At 47.2% G+C, this 19,813-nt stretch overlaps 1 protein-coding gene across 5 annotated transcripts in view; it reads right to left on the bottom strand.

Moving 5' to 3' along the window:
* The window catches only part of AHI1 (Abelson helper integration site 1), a 191,714-nt gene that overhangs the window by 9,839 nt on the left and 162,062 nt on the right, over positions 1-19,813 (bottom strand). Inside the window, exon 25 of one of the 5 annotated variants that reach the window (XR_012645037.1) lies at positions 13,145-13,263. The exons of the other annotated variants lie outside the window; for them this stretch is intronic. The gene's annotated coding sequence lies outside the window, so the exon portion shown is untranslated. The remainder of the gene's footprint in view (positions 1-13,144; positions 13,264-19,813) is intronic. 5 annotated transcript variants of the gene reach the window in all.

The raw sequence follows: 19,813 nt of genomic DNA, 5'->3' as shown, positions 1-19,813 counted from the left end.
AATGGAACGTATCAATGGTGCAAGGCCCATTTTAGAAAGGAAGTTACAGGCCATGCAGAGGAAGCACAATTAAAACCCCAAATATGTCTAAAAAATAAGCTGTTTTATTCTTAAAGAAACAAGAGGGAATGCATCAGTGATCATTTAAAGCCTACTCCTTATCACAGACAATTCTGATAAGATATCTTTAATTTTAATTCCAAGAATAACAGTGAACAGTATTAAGGTCATAAAGCCAAGTATTCAAATATCAGGAAATGCCAGAATGAAGGCCTTAATTCCTCTCCATTATACAAATGTAGTCAATTAGTTTTTCATTACATACCGCTTTTTCCAACAGCACCACTGCCTCCTTCTGTGCACTGGTTGTGTGGTGCTCAATAAATAAATAAATAGTTATTTAACATTTTGGTCTATCCTCATTGTTCAATACCAGGCCTAAGCCTTATTTACGGCATATTATTCAATCATTCTGCTGCGAAGTCAGAATGATTAATTTCCTCACGGGGTTTTCTATGGTTGTCATCACTATAAGATACAAGTGTACCATAAACATTAATTTATTCATCTTCACAAACCCCTTGACGTGCGACCGTGGTGTCCCCATTTTGCAGCTGGGCACTGGGGCACAGGGAGATTAAGGTACCAAAAGTATCCGCTAGTTTTGGGTGCCCACTTTAAGAAGCCTGTGGACTAATTTTTCAGAGTTCTTACCATCATATAGAACTTCATATATTCAAGCACAAATTCAGTTGTAGTTGTGAGTGCTCAGCATTTCTGCAAACCAGACCCTAGCACCTTAAGTCAGGCATTCAGAAAATGAGGAGTACACACTGAATGACCCTTCACTACAGAAAGTTTTTTTAGAACTTCATTCCTCTAATGGTTAGAAACCTTTATCCAATTTCAGGCCTAAAGTTGTTGATGGTCATTTCATATCCATTTGTTCTCGTGCCAACATTGGTGCTTAACTTAAAAAAGTCTTCTCCCTCCGTGGTATTTACCCTTCTGATGTATTTATAGAAAGCAATCATCTCTCCCCTCAGCCTTCCTTTTGTTAGGCTCGTTGAATCTCCTAAGGTAAGTTTTCTCTTCCTCTGATTATCCTAGGAGCCCTTCTCTGCAGATGGTTCCAGTTTAAATTTGTCTTCCTTAGGGTAGACCTACATTCAGGTCTGCCAACAAGGGCTGGGGGAGGCAAAGGGAACAATTGCCCCTAGGCCCAGCAGTACAAAAAGGCCTGGGGCTCCTGACTGCCACTGCAACCATGGCTGAAGCCCTGAGGCCTTTAAATTGATGCTGGAGTGCCACTTAAGGGAGAAAAAAACACACACACCAATACACCAAATACACCAATACAGAATGGGGGATAACTGGCTTGGTAGTAGGATTGAGGAGAATGAGTTGTGAGTTGAGTTGGCAATGTTGTGCCGTTGCAAGAAAACTAAATGCAGTTGTAGCTTGCATTACCAAGTCTAGCATGCAAGTCATGCTTGGGGATACCACTATTATGCTCAGTGCTGGTGAGCCCTCAGATGAAGTACTGTTTCCAGTTGTGGTTACTGTGGTCCAGCTGCATATAGAAAGTATGTGGACAAAATGGAAAGAATACAGAGGTGAGTGATAAAGATGATCAAAGAGCTGGAATACAAGCCATATGAACAAAGAGTGAAGGCACTGGTACATTTTGCCTGGAAAAGAGAAAATTGAGGGGTGACACAACAGCAGTTTTCAAATAGTTGAAAGCCTGCCATAAAAAAAGACACTACAAAGGAGAAGAGTCAATGGGTTCAAACTAGAGCACAGATTTAGATTAAACCTCAGGAAAACTTACTGACTGGAAGAACAGGACGACAATGGAACAGACTGCCTAAGGAGGCTGTGGAAGCTCCTTCCTATGGGAGGTTTTCAAAAGAGACTAGATAGTCATCTGGCCTGCATGGTTTAGACACAACAAATCCTGCTTCTTGGGGGCGGGGGGAGGGGCAGGGGATGATGGATTGACGAACTCAGGCTAGACACTATTATGATCCTTCCTAACCTTATGATTCTGTCCCTGTTGTCTCAGACTACTTGTACCATACTATTTCCTCCGCCTCCCTGGTTTGATTTGTGTCCCCTCTGTATTCAAATCAGACAGTTTTTGTATTCTCACTGCCTGGATGCCAGCTGGATGTCACTGACAGTAGAGGAGGCTTTTCTGTTCCAGTGCTCGGAGAGCTAGGAGCAGCCATTCTTCTAACATCCTTCTAGGGCACCACAGTGCTGGGCCAGAGTATATTCTCTGTTGCTCTGTTCATAGAAAAGACCAGGGCAACAGCCTCAGGCCCCGTACTTTGGGTGGCCCTGCACTTCAGAGGGATATGGAGTCCAGGATGACCTGGAGTGCTAGTGTGGGGTCTGACACCAGCAGCAGTGAGTGACCCGATCCACCCTAACTTGCTATGCTCTGCCAGCTCCCAGTCTCACTCAGGGGAGTGGGCAGAAGCTGGAAAGAGGCAGGTCCTGGAGATGGAGGTGAGGAAGGAGGAGTCATCAACTGAGATTCATTGTACCCAATATTCTAACATAATTAGTGATCAAAGACATCTGGATTCCAACAATCAAACTGAATATGTCATCACTGGGGCTGGGATTCTCTTACATCAGAGTGCTAACACAATGTGTCTGATGCTTTTCTATCCAGAAAACACAAATGATGCAAACAGCAAGTCCCCTCATTCTGCCCTACTTCAGCCACTGTCTCTGTACCCATTTTATCCTTTGCATGTTGACAGAGATTGCCAATAGGACTGGCAATTAGTGACAACTATAAAGGGATTTCTCCCCTTTTATATACTTTTTAATGTAATTATGTGGCCATTTGTCCACTAAGGAGGTACATAAAGCTCACCACGTCTAGTATGACAGAATAATAATAAAAAATACTTAACGCTTGTGTTACACTTTCTGTTACACACTCTCTAATGCCTTCCAATCTATTTAGCCTCATAACACCTCTGTGATAGGTATTATCTCAATAATACAGATGAGGCACCAGAAGGTTACAAAGAAAGCCCATAACACATACAATAAGAAGGCCTGTCTCCTGACTCATGAACCCATAATACTCAATGATCAGACCATCTTGGCCTCTCCTCATCTACAATTTCAGTTTTACGATTTTCACATTTTGACCTAGACCATCTCTCAGAGATTGTGTCTGTGTGTGGGTCCTCTGTGTGCAGATCCCTCCATACCTGTTTGGAAGGGGAAGAAGTTTGTCTTACCAGGGCAATGCAATTTTCCTGTCTACAAGCACAAAGATAACTCCTATGGAAACTGCTGACTTGAATTTTGGAGACAAGCTTGGAAGGAGTCCATGCCACCATTTCGTGCGAATTCTGCCTTAATTGCCACATTCTGGGCCCCTTCAAACACTTCTCCAGTAAATGGAAAAATAGCAAGGAACTATAAAATGAAGGGTAGGGAGTCTTCTTGCCCCTCTGGTCTCTTTATTCAGATGTAATCTGACCCAAAATGACTTGTATAGACAGCTGGTTTTCTTTTGTTTGTTTATATGTTTTTTAAATCAGCCTTATGCTGGCATATTTATTTCTGAAAATATCAGCTTAGTTTTTGATGACCAGTAAATCACCATGCTTCAAATAGCATGGACACGGGGAACTCTTTTCTCTTCCTGTAAAAGATATTTTTATGACTGGCATTTAACATGCAGTTTTGCTTAGTGCCATCACTAACTTAGCACTTGGAGTCTGCAGCTATAAATGCCATAGCATTTACAATTCAACAGGCTGAAAAGTACGACTGTTATGGTAGCTTCTCCTCACCTTGGTGGGAGGAGGTAAGGGAGGGTGGGAGGAGAGGAGGACAGCTCCAAGTCATTTCTCATTTGTTTGTAGGCTTCAGAGAAATCTTCACAAACTAGTTCAGCCCTACTAAATAAGAGGCTGCAATGGCTCAGGAAGCAAGCCATGGGGCAGGAAGGAGAAGTTTGTCACTGCAAACCCTGCAGTACCTTTGCTTCTCTTTCATCTCTCCTTAAAAGATGAGGGATTTAAAGATGGTGAGGATCAAGCTGTGTTGACTTCATGGTCTCAACACTTAATGTGCATCCTTATCAGCTTCACACCATCTTTAAGTGACACCTTTTCACAGTACCCTTCCTATCTAAAACCAGATGCCGTTTCCTGCTGTAACTCAACTAGCATTGTAGGATGAAAGCACAAAGACTTATGTGATGGAACATATTATGTCCATGTGTGCATGAAGGCACTCCAGAAATTTACAGCAAATTAGCTAATTATGTGAAGTCAATGAAAATATGTTTTAGCACATTATTCAGGAGTGCAGTGGCCTTAGTTTGCTGTACAGGTTGAAACTCTCTTGTCCGGCACTCTCTTGTCCAGCAACATCCCTCATCCAGCAGGATCACATATGTTGTTGGACCAGAGGGCTCCAGCTGTGTGGGGCTGTAGCAGAGCCCTGCTGGTGGGGAACCTCCAGATTGGGAAGTCCCACTGAGATGAGAACAACTGGGGTTGGTGAGCCCCATTGTGAGCAGCCCAACTCTGGTCTGGAGCCCTGCCAGGAGCCCCATAATGGGTAGCCAGCCTCAACAGCAGCCCAGCAGCCGCAGGAACCCTGGCCAGGCAGGGGGAGCCTGGCAGCCCCAAGGTGGGGAACCAACGGAGGCAGGGAGCTGTGCTGGCAGCCCCACACCTGCAGAGACCCTGGCTGGGGCATGGAACCCTGCTGGCAGGGTTGCAGCTGTGGGGACAGCTTGGCAACTCCATGGCAGCCAGCCGGGCAGGGTGGGGGAGCCCTGCAGGAGTGGGGCCCCCTCCAGGCAGCCTGGGGACCCGACCTCCCCTCATCCAGCAAATCCACTCATTTGGGACCACTCAGATCCCAAGGGTGTTTGACAAGAGAGTTACAATCTACAGCTCAATTCTCAGATGTACAGTAAACCTTCAAAATGCATAATTTCAAGTTGCGCTTAACTTGCATTAATGCGAATTAAGTGCAACTCAAAATCCAGCTTCCCCTGGGCCCTGGCTCAAGCCTGCCCTCCCTCCCCTTGCTCACCACCCCCATGTGTGGCTCTAGCTCATCCTGCCCTGATTAAACTGCCCCCCACCCTTTGCATGGCCCCAGCTCAACTCCACCCCACCCCCCAACCCATCCCATGCTTAGCCCCCCTGTCCCCCTCCCACAGACTCAGCCCATGGCCAGGCTTAACCCTCCCGAGCTGTCCCCCCAACGCAGGACTTACTTTGCAAAAGGCGCTTTAGGTGTTTCTGCTGGTTCCCCATCTACAGAATGCGTGTTCCACTGGGGAAAAAAGCCGCTGCCTGACTTACACAAAATTCTAGTTACGTGAGGGTGTATGGGAACACAACCCTCATGTAACTTGAGGCACTATTATAGTTAGAAAACAGTTGAGAAAACCTGGTTAGAGAGAAATGTGTGTCCCATTCAGATTTAGCCAATGAATAATCTAACCAGAAAAAGTGAAAATTAAAATGTTAGTAATATTGGCTACATTGAATCGAGACATTTCAGCATGACCAGAGAACTGAATATCTAAAGATAGCATCTTAAAAGATCAAAACCAAAACATCTTAATTTTGTGCAGAGAAACACTTTTGATAGACAACAAAAATGTCTGTTCCATCTGGATGTATCTTGGTATAATTTCCTTCACAAAAAAGTGTGATTATTTTTCCAAGAATAAGCGATGTAACTATTTTGTCACAAACTGGATTTGCTGAGGTGTGTCTATTCCACAATGAAGCCATTGCTTCTTGCTGGAGGGAGCACTATAATGAGCTCTTGAACCATCCCAACACCACGGTCCTACAATCCCTTGACCAAATCTCTCAGCAACCACCTCGAGATAACCTTGGAACACCTCCTATACTGAGGGAGGCCCAAGCTGCCATCAAAGCAATGAAGTGCAACAAGGCAACCTGACTAGATGGAATCCCCGCCAAAGTCTTCAAGTAAGGTGGAACAGAGCTCCATCTCCTAATTCTCAAAATCTGGGATAGGGACCAGATGCTATGAGATTTCAGAGAGACACTGATTGTCAGTCTCTTCAAACAGGGCAAAAGTCAGACTGTGGAAACTACCATGAAATCTCCCTCCTGGCAATGGCAGGGAAAAGCTTAGCTTGAATACTTGCAAACTGATCCCTGCCACTCTCAGAAGAAATTCTCCCAGAATCTCAGTGTGACTTCCAAACATTCCAAGGAACAGCGGACATGATCTTCAGGGCCTGGTAAATGCAAAAAGTATGTTGTGAACAAAGCCACACCTTATACATGAGTCTCATTGACCTCGCCAAAGCATTCGACTCAGTCAGTCATCGCACTGTGTGGATCACCGTCTCAAAGATCTGCTGCCACAAATAATTGATTTGCATTGTGAGGCTGCTTCATGACAATATGACTGTCACAGTAGTGAACAACAACACATCCCAAAGCAATGCCTTTGAGGTAAAAAAGGGAATCAAACAAGGCTGCATCATTGTCCTATCACTGTTCCGCATCTTCATCACCAAGACCCTTACCTCACTGATGGCAAGCTTCCAGATGGTGTGAAGATTGTCTACAGGATGAACGGGAGGCTTTTCAATCTCAGGAGACTGAAGGCTAAGAGCAAGAGCTCCATGACCTCGATCATGAAGCTGTAGTATGGGGATAACAGCATGGTTGCTACTCTTTCTCTGGCAGCCCTTCAGGCCATCTTAAGTGCCTTCACTGAAGCACATCAGAATCTCAGGCTCAGCATGAACATTAAAAAGACCAAGGTGCTATGCCAACTCTCACTGATGAGAGAAGCTCATGCACCTTGTATCCAAGTCAATGGAGAACTGCTGGAAAATGTTGAGCACTTCCAAGATCCCAGAAGTCATCCTTCCACTAAAGTTGACACTGATGTGGAAATCCAGCATCATCTGAGCCGTGGAAGCTCTGTTTTCGGCCACCTGAAATAAAGGGTCTTCAAGACCAGCACATCTATCCCAAGACAAAACTTCCTGTATACCATGCAGTGGTTGTTCCAATGCTACTGTATGCAAGTGAAACCTGGACAACATACAAGTACCATCTGAAGGCATTTCAACAATATCATCAGCGTTGCCTCTGGAGAATCCTAAATATCTCTTGGGAGGATAGGCGCATGAACACTAGCATCCTGGAAGAGTCGAACATGACCAGCATTGAAGTCATTATCATTCATCAGCAACTTTGTTGGATTGGTCATAAGGTTCAGATGTCTGATCAGCACCCTCCCAAAACATACTGTTTTCTGAGTTGGAGGAAAGACAGAGGAGCATTGGGGGGCCAGGATAAATGGTATGAGGACATTCTGAAGGCACACATGGAAAAGGGCAGCATTGGTGTTGACATCTGGGAGAACCTTGCCCAAGACCATTCCTGGTGGAAAGCAGTAATCTGTGATGGAGTGGTGCAATTTGAGAGGTCTCGTTGCAGTGCAGACCAAGAGAGGTGGAGAAGAAGAAAAGAGTGTCAAAAACTGCCCCATGCCCCTCCAACATCTACCTACATGTGACCTCCAAGAATCTGTGTGCACAACCACACAGCAGCTTTGTAGATCTATTCTAGGGAAACACCATCTCTATCAGTGTAAGACAGGGTGGGCCATAAGCGGATGGTGGGCTGGACACGGTTTATTGGTGGTGGGCCATCAGATGCTTTATTTACCTGCATGTCCACAGCTATTGCTGCTTGCAGGTCCTGTTGGATGTGGTTCACTGCTCCTAGCCAAAGGGAGCTGCAGGAAGAGATGTGGGCCGAGTCACCACTTCCTGCGGCTCCCTTTGGCTGAGGATGGCAAATTATAGTCAGTGGGAGCCGTGAGAAGCCATACCTGCAGATGTGCAGGCAAAGAAAATGTCTGATGGCCTGCCAATGGTGAATCCTGGTAAACCTAGTCCAGCCCACCGACTGCTTATTGCTTGCTCCTGATCGAGGAGATGACATTGTTTCTAGAACAGAATGTTAAGCATACTGGAAAAGGTGGGACATTTGCATTATCAGCTTAACTGAAACACATTCTAATCTAATTGGATAACATATTTTTGTGGTGGTTTAGTCTACTCTTTGTCTCTTCAAAATGCATGAACTTGCAAATCTTCTGTTCTGTCTAAAGATGAACGTTAGAAGGGCTATGAATTTAGGTCATGGTGGTACTTCCTTGTTCAGCTGAGAAAAGACACAAGGGAAACATGTTTATATTCTATTTTTTATGTAATTCAGCAGAAAATTTCAGCCACAATATGCCAAAATAGTCTTGAACAATGTTCCCCATCACTCTCAGTAGTAAACCTGATACGCTAAGCCTTATTCTGAAAAGGCGCTCAGAAGCATGGACTCTTTACGAGGAAGAGACCAAGAGTCAGCCTGCATGTACCCAGTGGCAGGACTAGAGCCTTAGAGAGTTGATGCCAATACATGCTTCCGGTGGTGGGGAAGAGAAAAGAACTACTGATTTTTCTTTATTTAAATTTATCCTAGTCTCTGGTCAATCTCACATAATTAAGTTTTAGAATAACATTAAAATGGATTTAGAGAATACCTCTATCCATTGCCAGGAACAGATCAAGTTTATAAGTGCTTATAAGAAAAGGCTAAATAAATTTTAAACTTAATGTGACAAAAAGAGCCCTGCAACTGTACACCATGAAGATTCTGAAAAGATTTTATATTGGCAGTTTAGATGTATGTTGTAAGTAAAGATGAATATGAAGTAATTTTGTGGCTCAGGAGTTAAGTAATTCAAAAGGCAGATGAACAAAGTTTTGCACCAAGTTGTTATATCATGTATACAAAGTGAACAGTAGAAACCGATGATACCCTCCCCAAAACTACAAGTGGATCTTAGCCTGCAACAAAATAGTCCATATTTGCAGGACTCAAAGCGGTCTCTAAGAAGCAACATACTTTGAAACTGATGCTCATTATAAAATTTGAGACTCAGATTGAGGATTTAATACATTTAAACTGTCTTTTGCCAGCATCCAACCCACCTCTGTAGTGTCTTTTCTTCACAGGTTAGCTAGAGGTAGAATCCTGAATGACCTAAATCACATTAATCATCATTTTTTTTTGAAAGGGCACTAATCTGTCACCTAGGACTTAAAAATGTTAGAGAACAATCACTCTCTCATATTACACATACTTGTAATCAGAATTAACCTATACATTTGGCATTTCTCAAAAAGCGCTTAACAAAAAATATAAAAGGTACAGGTTGGTCAAAACGCAGTCTAAAGTAAACATTTTTAAATAACGTGGGTTTTTTGGCCGAAGAAAAAACAAACAAATATTTAATAACAGCCTTCTTGTTTTCGGTGGAATAAATTGACTGTTTTGTCAAAAATTTCCACACACTGACGATATTTTTGTTTGTTTTTTGTTTTGGCTTTTGCTGGTCTTATTTGTTTTTGGGTAAAATTCATACTACTACTACTTAACCTTTGTATTCTGTGTGGAGCATAGGTCATAGGATATTTAAAAAGACCCCCCTCCCCAAAATTTCCCATGAAAAATAACTGACGCTATCTGATCTTTTCTAATAAACATTTATTGAAGTCTTCAGAAAATTTAGGAAAAAAATAAAAAAGTAGAATATCCTCTCTCTGACTGTGTTCACTACCAAATGGTTTAGAGAAAAGTACAAAAACACCTCCATGAACAACAGTTAAAACATAACTTGCCCATAGGGAAGTTTCTGTCTAGACTTCCCTAGTGAGCGGCAGGCTGATGTTCTGAGGTATAATGGTTTAGGTCAGTGTTTCTTAAACTATGTTCTGCGGACCACTGGTGTCCTGTGACCAACTCATAGGTGTGCTGCAAGCATTTTGAAAAATACACTGATAGTATATATTTTCTGTTATTAAAACTAGATACAGTGTTACTTCTTCATTGCTCAGATACCTGATTAAATTACTTCATTTTGCTTTTTCTGTATATGTTAGTGTTTGTTGTTTTTTTATTTTGGTCTGACAACAATTTTTTTGAAGAAAATGTTCATAGGTGTTCCACGTAAAAAATATTGTTTGGTGTTCGGCAGTCTCAAAAATTTAAGAAACTGTGATTTAGGCAACTGTGGGCCTGGGGGCAAGGTAGAAGAGCTCTGGGTCTCTGAATTGCCAGGCCCCCACATCAGCAGGCCTGCATGTGAATCTGCTCTGAAAAACATTTGGAGGTTGTGATATATACTCAGCTGAATATGTTCTCCTAGACTGACATTGTGGCTAAAAGGCCTAATGAAATCCTTGAATACATAAACAGGAGGATTTTAAGTAGGAGTAGAAATGTGTTATTACCTTTATTGCTTCTTTTGAGCTTATGCTGAGCACAGATTTGAAAAGGGCTTGTGAGCTTATCTTTTCACAAAGAGAAGTTAGTCCAATAAAAACATATAATTTCACCCACCTTCTCTCTCAAATATTTTTGGTACCAACAACAATAATGAAAAGAACTTTATGAACAGTACACTATCTCATCACTCACAATTTTCTCCATTTAGCCATTTTTTTAAACTTTGAAGTGAACACCTTTTCTTTCTCCTGTATGTTTTTTGATACAGGATGAGAAGAATGGAATGCAGTGTTCCAGGGAAGCATCAGCTGTATAAAGGTATTATAATGTTCTCAAGACTGCATGTTTATCCTAGTCTTTATAAACACACACTAACATTTTGTTTGGGGGTTTTTGACCATTACTGCACATTGAATGGTCCCACTTCATTATTAGTACATGCTTGGAAAACGTAATTTTGACGTAGAATTTAAAGAATATTCTCTCCCTCTCTGTGACATTTTAAATATTTTGCCCTGGAATAGGACTGAGAAAAACCTACCATATAAGAAATTATTAAGTAAATGATCCTTCAGATTGTGGGGATTGTTCCTTTACAAACTTCTTAGTATTTATTTCAAATTGATTGTGATTGATATTCACTGATATAACGAAAGGTGGTTGTTATTCAATTATATAAAAGACAAACACAAAACCAATCTCTATTAACATACTAATGCAGGGGATCCTCATTATAAGTCGTTTCACTATAAGTCATTAATTAATTCAGGAAAGCAGATTCATTATATGTCATGCTAAGCTGCATTTACGTCACTTGGAGCCGAGGGACCAAAAGCCAGGAACACAGCAGAGCTTTGTGGTGGCTTGGCAGCAGGCACTGTAGTGCAGGAACCCTGGAAGTGAGCCCTAAAAGTCATGGGGGACCAGCAGGGAGCTGCGGGGACAGGTGAGAGCCAGCAGGGAGCTGGCAAGCTGCTGAGAGCCAGCGGGGAGCCGGCAGGACAGGCTGCATGCCAGGCAGAAAAGAGACAGCGCTGCACAGTGTCCTCCCTGCATACCAAGGGAGGACTCGCAGGGGCAGGCTGTGTGCTGGGTTGAAGGGAGGCGACAGTGGCACGTGCCCTCCCTGTGGACAAGGGAAGTGTCCCACTGCAAGGAAGAATAGCCAGGGCAGGTGTCTTGCCTGCACTCCCTCCTCCAGAATCAGCTTCTTCTGGCATTACTGACACTACGGCTGCAGGGAGTGGGCCTTTGCTGTGCCTCCCATAAAAAACGTTGTGCCCTCCAATGGGCCATGCCCCCCACTTTGCTCATCTCTGCTGTAGTGTGCTGTGACTATACAGTACAGCATTTGTGTAATCCTTTAGCCACGGTTGAGAAATCAAGAGTTAGTGCAAAGTTAAGTGGTATTCGCAAGAGGCAACATGTTAGTGTGAGTCTCGCTGAGAAAACAGATGTGATGAAGTGCATGAGAAATGGTGAATGGGAGGCTGACATTGCTCGCCATCTTAGCCTACCTCCAACAATGTTACACACCATTGCCAAGAATGCTGATGATATAATGGAAAGGGCTAAGCATACGACACAGCATTCTTCTGTGAAGAACACTCGGCAAAGATGATGATGGAAATGATGGAGATAAAATTGGCTATGTGGTTAAGGACAGTGAGGTTATTTGAATTCCTGAAGGATAAAAAGAAGTGGGAGATAGGAGCCACTTCTAGAGAAAAAACATTTAATGCTAGCTGTAGCTGGTTTCACCATTTCCAGTCACTCTATAGGGTCAAAAATGTTGGAGTGCAAGGTGAAGCAGTGATTGCTGACACAGAGCAAGCTGAAGTATACAGGGCAAAGCTGACAGAGATCATTGGGGAAGGAGGATACAATCCACAGTAAGTCTTTAATGTAGATGAGATGGGACATTATTGGAAACAAATGCCAACATGAACCTACATTTCTGTTAATGAAAAAAGTGCGCTAGGCTTCGATGCTTTAAAAGACTGTCTGACACTCTTGCTCGGTGCCAGTGCCAAGGGAGACAAGGAAATTAAACCACTGCTTGTTTATCATAGCTAGAACCCTCTTGTCATGAAAAATTATGTGAAGTCTCGTCTCCCCATCATATGGAAGTTGCAGTGAAAGGCTTGGATAACAAAGCAAATATTTTGTGGCTGGTTTGTGGATTAGTTTGTTACAGAAAAAATATTGGGAAGAGCAAAATCTCACATTCAAAATTCTTCTTCGTGTAGACAATGTTGCTACACATAACTTAGATTATGAATTATTATGCCTCAACATTAAAGTTGAGTTCTTACTACCACACACTACGTCACTTATCTAACAAATGGATCAAGGTGCAATCGCTAACTGTAAAGCCTGTTACCTATGCAGGACATTCAGGAAACTCATCAAGGATAAAGATGGCAAAGGAAAACCAACCATGCAGGAATTTTGGAAAAGTTTAAACATAATGGATGCAGTGACACATACTGGCAAAACATGGGATGAAATAGGTATTTGATGCATGAACAGCGTGTGGAAAAAAATCTACCCTGAAGCAGTGAATGACTTCGGTTAGTTTCGATGAGACTACAATTCGCTGGGAGTTGGTGACACTAGCAAAGAAGAGCATTTGACAATATTGACGAAGAGGATGTGACTGAATTGATTGCTTCTCATTCAGAACCTCTAAGTAATGGAGACCTGGAATTATTAAATAAGCAAGCATTTGAAGAGGAAAGCCAGGACAACAACAAAGAAGAAACAATGAAGAAGGAAGATAAGGGACTTACAGTGAAGTCTCTTCATCATACTTTTAGCCTTGCTGTTGAAATCATCAACACAATCAAGACTTGTGATCATCTGAGTGCTCTTCCAAGGTTGCACATCTCCTATGTGACAGCTTGTCATGCTATTGAGAGATTTTGGATGTAAAAATTTGTAGTTGCAATCGGACAACACTAGAAAAGAAAGGTTACTCACCGTAGTAACGGTGGTTCTTCGAGATGTGTCCCCGTGGGTGCTCCACATTAGGTGTCGGGCTCGCCCGGCGCCGCAGATCGGATCTTCCAAGCAGTTTCTGCCGGACCGCGCATGCGCCGGTGCGCGCCGCTCCCCCGCGCGCTCCCGGCCATGTGCGCGATCCGGTCCCCGCCAGTTCCTTGACCAACCGCCTCGGATGCTCCTGCAAAACACTAAACAGAGATCCGGAGCGGGGAGGATGGGCGGGTAGCGGAGCACCCACGGGGACACATCTCGAAGAACCACCGTTACTACGGTGAGTAACCTTTCTTTCTTCTTCGAGTGTCCCCGTGGGTGCTCCACATTAGGTGACTACCCAGCAGTAACCCAAGATAGGAGGTGGGTAATCGGATTATGTGCAGCTTGTCCCCGAGAGGACCGCTGCCGAGAGACGGGTATCCTCTTGGAATACCCTGTGAAGGGCGTAATGTTTGGCGAAGGTGTCACAGGATGACCAGGTCGCCACTCTGCAAATGTCTTTTAGCGCAACGCCCTTGAAAAAAAGGCTATTGATGCTGCCACCGCCCTAGTGGAATGAGCCCTGGGCGTGGCCAGTAAAGGAGTCTTTTTGAGTTTGTAGCACATTTTTATGCAAGATACGATGTGCTTAGAGATTCTCTGCGAAGAGAGACATTCTCCTTTTGATTTGGGAGCTATAGAGACTAGGAGCCTATCCGTTCTCCGGAAGGACTTGGTCCTGTCCATATAGAAGGCTAGCGCCTGCTCACGTCCAGGAGGTGTAGGCGCGCCTCTTTGTTAGAGTTATGAGGCTTTGGATAAATAAGGGTAAACAATAGGTTCGTTAGTATGAAACTCAGAAAAAAACTTTAGGAACAAAGGCTGGATGCAGCCGTATGGTTACCGCCTCCTTGGAAAAACAGCGCAGGGCGGCGTTGCCATAACTGCCTCAAGCTCGCTCACCCTGCGAGCTGACGTGATTGCGAGAAGAAAGGTCGTCTTCATCATAAGGAGGCGGAGGGAAACCGTGGCCAAAGGCTCAAATGGTGGTCCCCTTTCGCATTAAGCACCAGGTCCGAGTTCCACAGAGGTGGAAGCGGTTTCTGAGGGGGGTATAGGCTTACCAGCCCTTTGAAGAACCTGGTAACCATGGGATGGGCGAACACCGTGTGCCCTTCCTCTTCGTGTCTGAACACCAAAATGGCGGCCAGGTGGACCTGAAACGAGGATAGTGAGAGTCGTCCTCTCTTGAGGTCCAGTAAATACTCTAATATCACAGCCATAGGCACCGAAAGGGGGCTAGCTGTTTGGTAGAACACCATGCCGTAAAGCGAGTCCATTTCTGCTTGAAGGTCTTCCTGGTGGAAGTCCTCCTGCTACTTTCTAGGACTTGCTGCACTTCCTCCGTACATGTGCTCTCTAGGGAGCTGAGCCATGGATTAACCACGTTTGTAGTCGCAGGCTTTGGGGGTGCGGATGCACTATGGACCCCTGGGCTTGCGTGAGCAGATCCCGCGCCACCGGAGGGGACATCGGTGGCCGGTCCGACATGCGCAGGAATAGGGGGAACCATTGCTGTCGATCCCACGTTGGGACTATCGGGATCATTCAGGTTCCTTCCCTCCTGGCTTTCTGCAACACTTTGTGGATGAGCACTGTGGGAGGGAAAGCGTAAAGCAGGGGGCCCCCCCATGAGATCGCGAAGGCATCCCTCAGGGACCCCCGTCCCAGTCCTGCCCTGGGGCAGAATCGTGGGCACTTCTTGTTGTGCTGAGTAGCAAACAGGGTCTATCTGGGGAAAAACCCCATGCGTGGAAAAATCGGTTGCAGCAGATCGGGACGGATCTGCCACTCGTGCGTGAGTGCGAAACGCCTGCTCAGCTGGTCTGCCTTCACATTGCGAGCGCCTGGTAAGTACGAGGCTTTCAAGGTTACATTGTTGGCGATGCAGCAGTTCCACAACCGGACTGCTTCTACACATAAGGCACGGGACCGAGCTCCTCCTTGCCGATTTATATAAAACATGGTGGAGGTATCGTCTGTACTGATCCCGACTACCTTGCCTTTCAGTTGGTCTCGAAAGTGTCTGCAGGCGTGGAACACTGCTTTGAGCTCCAGTATATTTGTGTGCAGTGACTGCTCCATAGAGGACCACAGCCCTTGCGTCACCTCTTCGCCCATGTGTGCTCCCCACCCTATGAGGGGGGCATCTGTAGTAAGAAAAACCAATACGTGTGGTTGGTGGAAGGGTACCCTTGTTAGCAGGTTCTCGGGGTTTACCCACCATTGCAGGGATTTGCGCACCTCCGTTGTGGGCGACGCCATCCTGTGAACTGTGTGCTGCCGGTTTGTATACGCTCGCCAGCCAATGCTGCATGCTGCGCATGTGTAACCTGGCGTTCTGTTCTACGAAACGTCGCTGCTGCCATGTGGCCCAGCGGCTGTAAGCACGTCAGAACCGGCACCATAGGGCTGAAGGTGAAGCCTTGCGCGAGGGAGCCGATGGCCCGAAAGCGAGTCTCTGGTAGATACGCCCTCGCTGTAATAGAATTTATGCGTGCCCCTACGAACTCTATGTCCTGTGTGGGGTCTGTCTTTGATTTTGTCAGATTGATAAGCAGGCCGAGCGAAGAGAACGTGCCTGCTGTGACACATATTATGCGTAGTACCTCCTCCTTCGAGGCCCCTTTGAGTAGGCAGTCATTCAGATACTGGAATATAAATACCCCCTGTCTGTGCAGGTAGGCTGACACCACTGCCAAGGTCTTGGTGAAGACTCTGGGGGCTGAGGAGAGCCCAAACGGTAGGACCTTGTAAGTCGAGGGCTGCGAACCAATCTCCATCATCTAGTGCCGTAAGGATGGAGGCGTTTGTGATCATCCGAAAACGTTGCTTGCGCAGGTACCGGTGAGGCCTCGAAAATCTAAGATGGGCCTCCCCGTGAGGAAGTACCTCGAGTAGAACCCTCTCCCTTGCAGTTGCTCCGGCACTCTTTCCACTGCCCCTACGAGCATGAGATGGTCTACCTCCTGCTTGAGCCTCGCTACATGGGAGGTCTCCTGGAGGTGGGGCCCCGGGTGGAGGTCATGGCGGTGGGAGCAACTGGGAGGGGATGGCGTACCCCGTGGCTATGATCTCCAGCACCCATTTGTCTGTGGTGATCCTTTGCCACTGGTTATAAAATGGTCGGATGACGGCCTTGAGCACTGGTTTCGTGCCCTCTGGAAGCGAGTCCATGAGGGAGGTCAACCTAATGTGGTTGTCGAAATTATGGTTCGCTAGATCCGCTGCGTAATTTGCCATTGGCAACAGTAGCGTGGAGGAGGAGTAGACCTTTCTGCCCAACAGCTCTAGCTTTTTGGCATGTTTGTCTATTCCCCCACGTTGCGACGACTCCACCACCAAAGAATTTGGTTGTGGGTGGCTGAACAGGAACTCCATGCCCTTCGTGGGCACGAAGTATTTTTTTTTTTTTTTCCGCTCTTTTGTGGACAGGCGGAATAGTCGCAGGAGTCTGCCATATCATAGTGGCAGACTCCAAGATTGCGTCATCAGCGGTATTGCTATTTTGGAGGAGGCCGGAGGTCTCAGATTTTTGAGGAGCTTATGGTGTTGCTCTTGCACCTTTGCTGTCTGGAAGCCTTGCGTGAAGGCCACCCTCGTAAAACAGCTCTTGGAACTGTTTGAGATCGTCCGGAGGATGGACGCCCCCCGGGGCCGTAGCCTCATCCGGGGAGGAAAGCGAGGAACCGCTGGGGTACGTCTCTCTGGACCCTTCCGGTTCCTGCTGATGATGGTACACCCTCTCACTAGAGGTGTGCGAGGAAAATCTCGGGGTTCCATAACCAGTCCCCCCTGAGATGCTTAAGTCTCTGTCCCCGGTCGCAATTGCCCTCGGGGGTACGAGATCGTTCGTAGGGATCTTTCCCTAGTAGATTGCCGATGGTGTCTATGCCCTGCGTGGTAGGGGCAACCATGGCAGTATAAGCACTGGTCTTGGGAAGGTGACCTAGACCACTCCCTTGGTGCATACCCTGTGCGTCTGGGGGAGGGAGACCGTCGAGACCCCGGAGAGAGCGACTTTGCCTAATAGTGCAGCGGTTCAAATCCCAGGAAGGGTGGAGGTGGTCCCAGCCAGGGTGAGGCTGGTTGCAGAAATGGAGAAGGGGGCTCCGGGTAGGCCAAGGGAGGGGGGACCCCTGCCTTCTAGTTGGAGTCTGCAACATAGCTGAGGGCTGTGAGAAAGCAACTCCACAGCCCTGTGCGGAGAGGGGCTGCAATGCCTCCTCTTGTGTGCAGTCTTCCCCCTCCCTTGAGGAGGTAACTCCGCCCCTGACATACAGGGGATCCCGGCCCCGTCCGCACCAAGCTCGGCACACTCGAAGTCGGTGCCGCACGTGCGGTGTCCTTCGGTGCCGGCAGGCTGCGTGCCTGCGCGCTCTGCACCGCCGGTTTTCCGGGGGTCGGTGGTACCGGCGCTTGTTTAGCCGCCGCCCTGCCTGCGGTGCAGGGCGGCTGGCTGATTATCGAAGGGTGAGCCGCTTGCACGTGGCTCTCCGCGCCGCCGCCGATCAGCTGTTGCTGCGGCTGGGGGCTGCTCTCTCCTCCCGTCCCGCTCGCTGTTGCTGCCGGCAGGGATCGGGCTGGGGAGCATACAGGGCATTCCGGCGTCCGCACCGAGCTCGGCACGCTCAAGGGCGGTGCCGCATGTGCGGTGTCCTCCAGTGCCGGCAGGCTACGTGCCTGCGCGCTCTGCACCGCCGGTTCCCCGGGGGTCAGTGCCGCTGCCCGCGGTGCCGCCGGTACCGGCGCTTGTTTAGCCGCCGCCCTGCCTGCGGTGCGGGGTGGCTGGCTGATTATCGGAGGCTGAGCCGCTTGCACGTGGCTCTCCGTGCCGCCGCCGATCAGCTGTTGCTGCGGCTGGGGGCTGCTCGCTCCTCTCGTCCCGCTCGCCGTTGCTGCCGGCAGGGATCGGGCTGGGGAGCATACAGGGGATTCCGGCCCCGTCCGCACCGTGCTAGGCACGCTTGAGGGCGATGCCGCATGTGCGGTGTCCTCCGGTGCCGGCAGGCTACGTGCCTGCGCGCTCTGCACCGCCGGTTCCCCGGGGGTCGGTGTCGCTGCCTGCGGTGCCGCCGGTACCGGCGTTTGCTTAGCCGCCGCCCTGCCTGGGGTGCGGGGTGGCTGGCTGAGTATCGGAGGCTGAGCCGCTTCCACGTGGCTCTCCGTGCAGCCGCCGATCAGCTGTTGCTGCGGCTGGGGGCTGCTTGCTCCTCCCGTCCCGCTCGCTGTTGCTGCCGGCAGGGATCGGGCTGGAGATACTTTCCTCCGTTTCTGCGCTGATGGAGTGAGGGAGGCAGCTTTCCTTTTAAGGGCCCCGGAGGGTCCCTCCTGCTGCGGCCGCTCCGGCGCTTCTGGCTGGAGGGCCTTATCAAGAAGCAGCATTTTTTTTTTTTTTTTTTTTTTTTAAAGCCTGAAGAGGACATTGTTGATGAGTCTTTGAGTTTTTAAGTGGGTACTTAGCACCTTCTTTGTGCCGTTTTCCCCGTCCGATGGCCTGCCTTAGCAGGAGGGCTGATAGCCCTAGCTCCTGGCCTCCGGCGCTTGTTACTGGGACTGGCTGAGCTGTCCCTCTCCTAGCTTGTTCGTTGTTGTTTTGTTTTTTTTGTTTTTTTTTTTTTTTTACAAAATAACAACCGGCTAGCTTACAGTAGCCTAAGTGCCTGAAAAAAACTTTAAGAAAAAACAGATAAAGTCGTTGAATACACTACTTGGCCTTAGCCTAGTTGGATTCCGTCTGCAGCCGACGGCGGTTAAGAGGAACTGGCGGGGACCGGATCGCGCACATGGCCGGGAGCGCGCGGGGGAGCGGCGCGCACCGGCGCATGTGCGGTCCGGCAGAAACTGCTTGGAAGATCCGATCTGCGGCGCCGGGCGAGCCCGACACCTAATGTGGAGCACCCACGGGGACACTCGAAGAAGAACTTTCTTTAGGAAAGCAAAGAAACCTGAGCCAGTCCCAAAAGAAGTTGGCCCTTCAGGCCTTCAAGACATGGAAGAAGCAGGACCAACAGCTGTTGCAAAGCCTTTAGGTGACAAGGAGGATGAAGAAAATTGCCATCTTGGACAACCAAGGGATGGCAGCAGGGGACTCCCCTGTCCCATCTCCATTCTCCTCCACCTCACTCTGTTACTGTATCCTTACTTCCACCACCAAGCACATTGAATCCATTTACTGAGTAAAACAACAACATACTTACCTATTTCTACTTATTGTTTTTTGAGAGTTATAGGTACATTATATATACACCACATGTGCAAACTGTATGTGCTGGGAACATATCTCAAACTAATTACATTATTCCTTAAGGATATTATGATTATTACACATATTATAAGTTGTTTCACTATAAGTGCATTATTTAGGAATGTAACCTGGATGTATAACGAGGACCCCCTGCAGATCTTTTCCCTTTCTAATT

This window comes from Carettochelys insculpta, chromosome 3, assembly GCF_033958435.1.
Source record: "Carettochelys insculpta isolate YL-2023 chromosome 3, ASM3395843v1, whole genome shotgun sequence".
NCBI classification, from domain to species: Eukaryota; Metazoa; Chordata; order Testudines; family Carettochelyidae; genus Carettochelys; species Carettochelys insculpta.
This window is presented reverse-complemented; position numbering and strand designations above follow the sequence as displayed.